Source organism: Delphinus delphis, chromosome 8 (assembly GCF_949987515.2).
Source record: "Delphinus delphis chromosome 8, mDelDel1.2, whole genome shotgun sequence".
NCBI lineage: Eukaryota > Metazoa > Chordata > Mammalia > Artiodactyla > Delphinidae > Delphinus > Delphinus delphis.
Genome location: NC_082690.1, coordinates 51,933,203 through 51,942,306, shown reverse-complemented (window position 1 = coordinate 51,942,306; position 9,104 = coordinate 51,933,203).

Here is a 9,104-nt window from a genome sequence, read left to right as displayed (position 1 = left end):
AATTAAAAATTATATTATAAAGCTGGAGTTCTATAAAACTTCAAGGTAATTAATTTGTACTGACTTATTTTACTTCCCTTTTTAATGTCCTGTGAATGTTCTAAATGTTGTAGACATGAAACATATAGTTAAAATGTCTTCTACTTTACTAATTAAAAATGATACAGTTGAACTGAGGGCAATAGCCATAATGGGAAGAGGGGCTGATAGGGCCAGGAGTGCAGCAGAGGGAAGGCAGAAGCACCGTCACTTAGTGTATTGTCTCAGTTTCCAAGACAATGCTGGGTGAGAATTTTTCCCTCCGTGGTAAGTAAACAAATTTGGCTCTCCTGAGTAAAGTGTGTATAAGAATTTTGAAAGTGGCTGTGGGGCCTACATAGGACAGTTGTATGACATGAGGGATCCACTTCTCACATCCTAGTGTCCCACTGGCAGTCCACCCTGGAGGGGACCACACCTTCGCTCAGCGTCTACTAGAATGAAGAGAAGCTCACCTCTTCTTCATCCTCATCAGATCAAATGGTGGGAGTCCAGTATGCTTCACTGATGCCTTCTCTCTCTGCCCTGCCATGTCATTCCGGTTTCCTATGCTCATTCTATCTCTGCACAAACATCCATCTCAGATGAGCAAACACACAGGCTAAGCAGGGACTCATCCTGGAACTGTGATATCAGAGTGCTGGTTGTAGACATCTCAATCTCATGATTGATTCTCTTAGAGGCCACTTCACTTGGATTTAGGGAGTGGAAATCCTCTCAAGAGAAAAACTGCATTTTGTACACCACCTCTCCCCTATAGAATCTTCTTTCAAAGTCTTTTTCTTATAATTGAGTAAAGGAAATTATGCTTTGTAATAGAAATGGTTCCTGCCCTACCTTCTCTCAAAAAGCAAGGATCGGTAGATGGCCTTAACTGCAGGTGACTCCTTGACTTTGGAATGGAGAATGCCTTTGTGACTCAGCGCAGGCCTGAGACAACAAGAAAGATCCCTCTCTGTACACCTGGTTACAAGGAGAGATCAGTCCAGCAGCTATTACAGTGTTCTCATTAAGGGATGATAAAACTGAGTTAGGGCAATGACTATTAGCATGGAGGTTACAGAGGAAATCCTAGTGACATTTATAAGTAGGGCCATGTGAATAATTCAAATGCAGGCGAGCCAGAGGGACTGAGAAAGGAGCCAGAGAGTATACCAAGGATACTGACTCAAGTAGCTCCGTAGGCCACCAACCCAGAAGGCAAATATGGTAGGACAGGTTGAAGGGAACACAGATTATGACCACACTATGTGGGAAATTTCAGTTTGACATATCTGTAGCACACCCTGAAGAAAATGCTCATCAGATAGTTGGTCTGAAACTCGAGGTGAACAATCAGAGCTGGAGTCCTATTTGGAAAGTCTCATGTATACCTTTGGTGAATAGGACCACAGGGAAAGATGAGGAAAACTTTTTTCAGAGAAAGGAGAAAAAAATAGTCTCTGTTATTCCATAACTTTTTTAAAAGTAAAGGAGTAAATAAAGGATGGGGTTTCTTTTTGAAGTATTAAACTCAAACTAATGTTGCCAGTTATCCAACGGTCCCAGTACTTCTACCAGAAGTACTGAATTAGCTGGTAAATAAAGCTCTTTGAAGGCAGCTGCTGCAGGGTTGCCAGACACCCTTCTTTGGCGTTTTTCTAGAACAGCAAGCAAGGTATATAATAGGAAAGAACAAACCTGACTCCATATTGATCTTTTTCTTATACTTTAACCTTTTATTCTATTGCTTTGGCTACAAGTTAAGAATGTTGCCTATCACCTGAAATATACAGGATAGCCCATTCCCAAGGCTCTGACCTTTAAAGGTGTAACAATTTTCCATTCATATGGAGATAAAAAGTTTAAGAGCAGAGAATAACATTTGTCTTATTGGAGGATTACAGGAACATCATGACCTGACCTACCTGGACACCTGCAAAAACAAAGGATTCTGACACCAAGAAGTTTGCAACAACCAATCATGCCCCCTCCCCTTTTAGTATAAAAGAAGCCCAAATTCTAACTCAGGTAAGATGGTTCTTTGGGACACTAGTCCACCATCTTCTCGGTCTGCTGACTTTCTGAGTAAAGTCTCTATTCCTTGCTCTCACAACTCGTCTCTCAGTTTATTGGCCTATCATGCAGCAAGCAGTATGATCTTGGACTTGGTAACAGGTAGGATGGTATAGAAAATGTGACTCCTGACTTTGGATGAATAAAAACTTTCTATATGTTGTTTTAAATGTTATTAAGAACACTTCTAACTTGAAACCTAGAAAATGCTATTTTCTTGCTCTCTTTAGTTGGATCATTGAAATGCATCCTAATCATACCAAGAGAAACTTAGCGACAGAGTTAAGCCATGGTTTTGTTCTAATAAATTATTATAGGCAGGACATTTCATTAGAAAACGAGAATTTCATTGCCATCCATGCAGCAACCTCCAGGGCCAAAATAACTGGATGAGGCTTGTAATATCTCAGGCATAATATTTTAGTGGCTGAAAAAGCTGATGTCATCACACACCTTTAATCCATAGATCAATAAATTATCCTGTCATCTTGCATCACGGGGGATACACAGAATATAAATTGATTTTATGATTACTCAGTTTAGTCATTAGAAAATATCGAACACAGGTGCTATGTGATTCTTATTGCTAATTCAGATGCTATGCAGATTTTTTTTGGAGTGTGGAGAATCAATCAATAAATATTTGTTTGTTTGCCAACATTTTCCCCACTCCCTCCTTCATCCTGCCCTCCATAGCCCTCTGTACAGCAACTAGAATGTGCCAGAATCACAGTGAGACAGATAAAGAAATCAAAGATAGGAGGTTCACAACTTAGCTGGGAAGCAAGATTAAAACAGTTAAAGAAGAGGAGGTATGGGTATCAAATTCTACAATCCAGACCGTAAATGTGCTAGAGAATCTGTTCAGGGAATCAAGAGAACAAGAGGGGTATAAGACGTAATAATGCCCTTCATGGACCCGGAGCTACATCCTGAAGGGTAGAAATGATTTGAATAGTCAGAGAGGAGTACAAAGACAATCTCCGGCTCAGAGAAAACAGGATGAATTAATGTTAAGGAGTTTTTTTTTTTTTAATAATTATCTGAGCTTATAACTTTATTTCACTTTACATAGCAACGAAAGTATTGTTGTAGTGTTAATACAAAAGAATAACAGTTTTTTCAAGAATGTAAATCAAGAGAAAACTCATACTTTTTGTTGTTATTCAGAAATTTACAAAAAGTTGTTTATAATTTCAGAAAATTCTATAATTTGGCAATACTGCTCTGAGTCTCTGGAACCAGTAACACATTCCTAGGTATATACATTTGTAGCACTCTCATCCAAATAATGCTACATTTCATGTTTGACTGCTCATTAGGGAAGCTGATTTGACCAGATGAGAAATTTCCTAATTATTGACTACTTGTATATTCTTTGAGAGTTTGCTCTTCCTTTGCCTGTGTTGTAAAGCTTGGTTTCTCAGAATGTATTGGAAGGCTCTTTTGATTTATTATACTTACTTCTTGCAGGATCTTATCTACTCCCACAACTTCAACTACCATGTTTATTCTTATTATTCCCAAATCTGTACCACAAAGATGGACTTGCTGTGATGCTCCAGACCCGTATTTCCTACTGCCTATCTCTACATGGCTACTCCATTCTGTGTCTCGGTCAACTGTATAAAATGTAACTCATTGTCTTCTCCTCCACTATCTTGTTCTCCATAAATTTATAAATGACCATACCACCTACCCAAATGCCTAAGTGAATAACCTGAAAGTGACTCTTGACAACTCCTGCTTTTTCACACTGTACATTCAATCACTATGTCCTAATAAGTATATTTCATGTTAGCTCAAACTTATTACCCCTTCTGCATTCCCACAGACAGTAACCTATTGAGTTTACAATCTAGTAGCAATCTATAGTTGTAAAATGTTATGTATTGATATTACATAAAACAAAAAAGAGCACTTTTTCATAGGACAAAAATATAGATAAGACAGCTATTTTTGTTTATTTTTTACCCTGGGATTAGTATGAAAATGATGGTGCCAATAACTATTAATATTTAAACAATAACAATCCTTATTAATGATAACTACAATTAATTCAGCAATGAGTACTGAGTTCTGTTCCAAATATATCATGTCTGAGTTTGCAAAGCAAAAAGTAGCAGTGGGAATGAGTTAGAAGGCGTTTGTGCAGCAGACCTTAAACGGAAAATTTTCAAGCTTTAATTAACAACTAGAAGGATGAAGAAAAAATAATTTGGATACATTTTTAAGGAATTCACCCCATGCTCTAAGCTGGTAGAACTGAAACTATTTATCTTGAAAGAAGATTAGTCTATCTCTGAAATGGAGTCCTGAAACATTGGAATGATTCTAAGATGGATAGAAACAAATTTTCCCCATAAGGAAGGGATTTAGTGGTCAAAGCTCTCTGAAAATGGAACTGCTTTAGGTTGTAGTTCTCTTCCACTGGAGGAACTGATCCAGAAGCTGGGCAATCACAAAGCAAGAAGACACTCAGGGGATTCAAGCATGGATGGGTAGACCTTGACGATCATCCAGTCCAACTCTGCTATCTCTGACAAACATGACCCAGAGGTTCTCACTTTCTTACTTTATAAGGCTTTTAACAATTTTGAACCTTGTGTGAATAAATAGTACTCTAGTTCTCTCCAAACCACCTAGAAGCTGCACTCAAGTACAGATCTGTGTCCTGCTGAGATGCAAGGAGAACCATTCCCAATTGGAAGCTTTAAGGATAAATGCATATTCTTTGTGGTGTTAATTGGTCACTTGTTGATACCTCTTCCCCATATGCAATTTTAAAACAGCTCAATGTACTATTCTTACTATTGAAGAGGATATTTTTACTGTGTGTTTTCAGGAGAACACATGGCTGGTAAGAACCAGCACTCTCTATTTCAGTAGAGTGAACAAGCAAATAGCTGAACTGAATTATGACTCACTTGATAGCATCCAGTGTGAAAAGATCAATTAATCTCCTCCTCTGGGGCAATATTAGGATTTCATAAACGATTTGTGGACATAAAAAATGAGAAGGACACAGTCCAATCAGTCATTTATTTTAAAAAAGACATACTAAGCATCTACTATGGGCTAGCAAACCTGACATTGAATAGATGAAGAAAACAAGGTCACTTCAGAGAAACTCACAGCATAGTGTGCTTAATAGATACATGAAAAATTCAGTGGCAGCCTGACTTGTAGATTGCATAGGCTTATGCAAATCTAGGAGGAGTGATTAACTTGATCTGAAGAAACTGAGAAAGATTTCACAGAGATTACATTTCAACTAGGCTTTACCAAAATATATTCATTTGTTCATTCATATATTCAGTCATTCATTTACGCATCCACTCATTGATCTATATTTTTATTCAGCATTTTCTATACTCCAGGCATGCCCTTGGATAAGGAAGATAAAGACTTTAAAAAACAGTCTTGATTCTGAAGAGCTCACAGAAATAAAAAGAAAATTCAAATACCAAACAAGTGCTCTAATGATACAGAAGAAGATAGATAGATCATAGTAAAGTGAGAAGCATGAGTTTCAGAGGAAAAAATTGGCATCTGGTTAGTGATAAAGGACCAGTGGTGGTGTTTATCAGGTCTGGGGTGTTGGGAGAGATAAGGGAAAGGATAAGGATGTTCTTCTTTATATGGATAAGAACATGTAGTTAGGAAAGATGACATAAAAGGATAACTGGGTAGAAACGGCCAGGTGTGATGAGGCAGGATGGAAGATGGGCTAGAAAGGAAACTTTGGCTTAATTCTAGAAGTCCTTTAATGTCATGTCAAGGACTTCAAATTGAAAAGAATGACATAAGCAAGTTTTTGTTTGTTCTTCTGGGTTTTTTGTTTGTTTGTTTTTTGTCTTTTTGCTTTTCAGATAGACTTGGTGGCAGCTTGGAGAATGAATTGCATTCCATGGCAAGGAAGAAACTAAAGATTTTCAGGTACCCCTACGTGGACCGACTAGGACAAGTATCTATTCTCTATCTGCATCATATTGTTGGACCTTTCCTCATGGGAACTAATAGCTTTGGGTCAAATTTTAAAAACCTTGCAAACTCAGTAAAAGAAAGAGCATAATGTAGGTAAGATTTTAAAGGAAATTCATAGCATCCTGAAAGAAAAAATGTTTTCAAAAACGTAAGCAGCAAATTCCAAGCAAGCAATAAATGTACTGATTTGACAGGTATTATCTGTATATGTAAATATTAAATATAGCCATTTCCCTATCCATTGAAATATATGTTTTTAGACACGATAAAAATTAATTTCCTTAACAAGACACTTGCCATTTAAGACCTTTGTAATTTCGCATTTTCCCTTTAATTCTAATGACTGAGAATAATATGTAATAATGGCCAAAGGTGCACTCAGGTGGAAAGCCATCAGTTCATCAGAAGATTGACAATGACTAGCTGCTCAGGTTCACAGATAAGATTAACTAATGTATCATGGAGAAACCTTAAACCTTTAATTAAAAGATCATAGTAAACATGGGATACTTTAGATAAACATCTCCAGAAAACAGAGATTTTCAAAAGTATAGGTTTATTAGAAATAATGCCAAAGATCATTAACGGTTTTGATAAAGGCCAACACCCAGAATCATTAGATGCAATGTACCTATGATATAGAACATACAGCCAAAAATGGTGGCATGTAGTGACTTGACTTAGAGATTTTTGCAGAATGATGCCATATCAAGGGATCAAGTTTTTGAATAAGAAACATAGTTTCAAATATAATTGCTGATCTTACTGTTTTTAATGTAGACATCAACATTACGTAGAAACCATCACCACTTTGCAAATGAAAAAAAACTGAGGCTCCGATATAAATAGTATGCTCAAGGTCAACATCACGTAGCACATTAAAATCTACAATTTAAGGGCTTCCCTGGTGGCGCAGTGGTTGAGAGTCTGCCTGCCGATGCAGGGGACACGGGTTCGTGCCCTGGTGTGGGAGGATCCCACATGCCGCGGAGCGGCTGGGCCCGTGAGCCATGGCTGCTGAGCCTGTGCATCCGGAGCCTGTGCTCCGCAACGGGAGAGGCCACAGCAGTGAGAGGCCCACATACCGCAAAAAAGAAAAAAAACAAAAACAAAAAACCTACAGTTAAAAAAAAAAAACCGTATATTGTTCTTTTTACATATCAGATGCTGTCCTTAGGGCTTTATAATTATATAACCCTTATAACAACTCCACGCGATACAAACTAATGATGCCCATTTTAAATATGAAGAAATTGAAGCACAGAAAAGTTACATGCATTAACTCATTTAATTCGCACACACACACACCACCGATATCCTAAGAATCTTTGTTATCCTCCTTTTTCTGATGAGACAATTGTGGCACAGGGAAAGCTAAACTATTTCCCCAATACAACAGGACTAGTAGATTACAAAGCAAGGATTAGTGTGCAGTCTCATCCCAGGGCCAGGCGCACCCCCAGACAACCAGTGGTGTCCAACTACTAGTGTCTCAGTACCTTTCAGTAGCATCTGCATATAACATCTTCTGGGACTGCCATTATTTTTTAAACCAATTTTTATATAATGTTGAGAAATTTATGTTTTTAGAATTCATATGATTTGTTTATAGTGCTTTCCTTTGTCAGCAAGGCTTCCCTAGATGATATTTCAATGCTGCTGGGCTAGTTAGTTTGTTATATCATATTTCTGAATTTTAAGTAGATTTTACTTTGCATCTCCCATACTTTGTCCAGAGGGTCTACCTCTTCTCCTCATGAAGCCTTCTTCAGTCAAGTCTTGTCTTTGACTTGAATCCAAATATAACAAGGTCCTCTTGGAGCTTATCAGACTGTCTTCTAAATGCAATCTTGGGTGTTAGTTATGTTGCTGCCTAAGGATGTTAGGTATAGAAGGATTTACATAGCATGGGATGGTGTGAGGTGGAGAGTAATTACTAAAGCAGGGTTAAGCTTGATGGTAAAGTTGAAAGTAGACTGGATGACTAAATATTTGGTTGAAATACCAGCCTCATCCCTCATGTCTCCAACCATAAGTAAGTCACTTACTTCTCTGAGATTCAAAATCTTCATCTGTATATGGAAGGTTACTTAAGTCTATCTTATACAATGTTATAAGGATTAGAGATAATATACGTGAGATGTCTCTCAAGTCTAATAGCAAAGACTTCAGGGCTTTTTGGTCCCTCGTGGTCTGTGGATGTAATCAGAGTGCTTGTAAACTTGCACAGAAAAAAACTGCATCCTTATTTTTACTGTTACCAACTGAAATTTAGCACTTTTTTCAACAATAAATATGGATAGTATAGGTAACAAACAATATTCTTAGCAGTACCTGTGACTTTGTTACTAATAGAGATCAACACAGGTATTTTCATATCACATTACAAGTATTGTGGATATATTAAAATATCAGTTGCAATAATTACTATTTTGAAGTTATGGTATAACTGTCATATTTTGCTATTTAATGAACTTAAAAGGAAAAACACATTATTAATAATTCTTTAGAAAATATTACTATATGAATTACATTTTAGAAAATGTACCAGAATGTAATCAATTGATATGTACATTTTATTTTATGAACTTAAAGACATTTACGAAATTCTTCTGAGGAGACAGCCCATAAACTTCTCAAGATTGCCAAAGGGGTCCACGACATAGAAAGTATTAAGGACTCAAGTTTTGGTTGTCTTTTCATAGTCTGTTAAGTACTTAGAAATCTTAGTTCCCAACAGCTATAGACTTTGGAACCAGGCTGAGAGTGTAAGCAGGAGGGAAGCAAGGTTTCCTAGCATTAGGGGGGCTCTGAATGTTTGATGCTAGAAATTTAATATGAAGTTGGAATTGTTTACTTCACACCTGTTTTTATTATCTCAGTGCCAAGAATCAGAAAACCTGCCAATCTTCAAACAAACAGGTTTTCTCATATTCAGGTATTGAGTTCTCAGCTGAGTCCAGCTGCTACCTTCATGAGTTGGTGATTCAATATGAATCTTTCCTTTGTCTTTATCACATGTC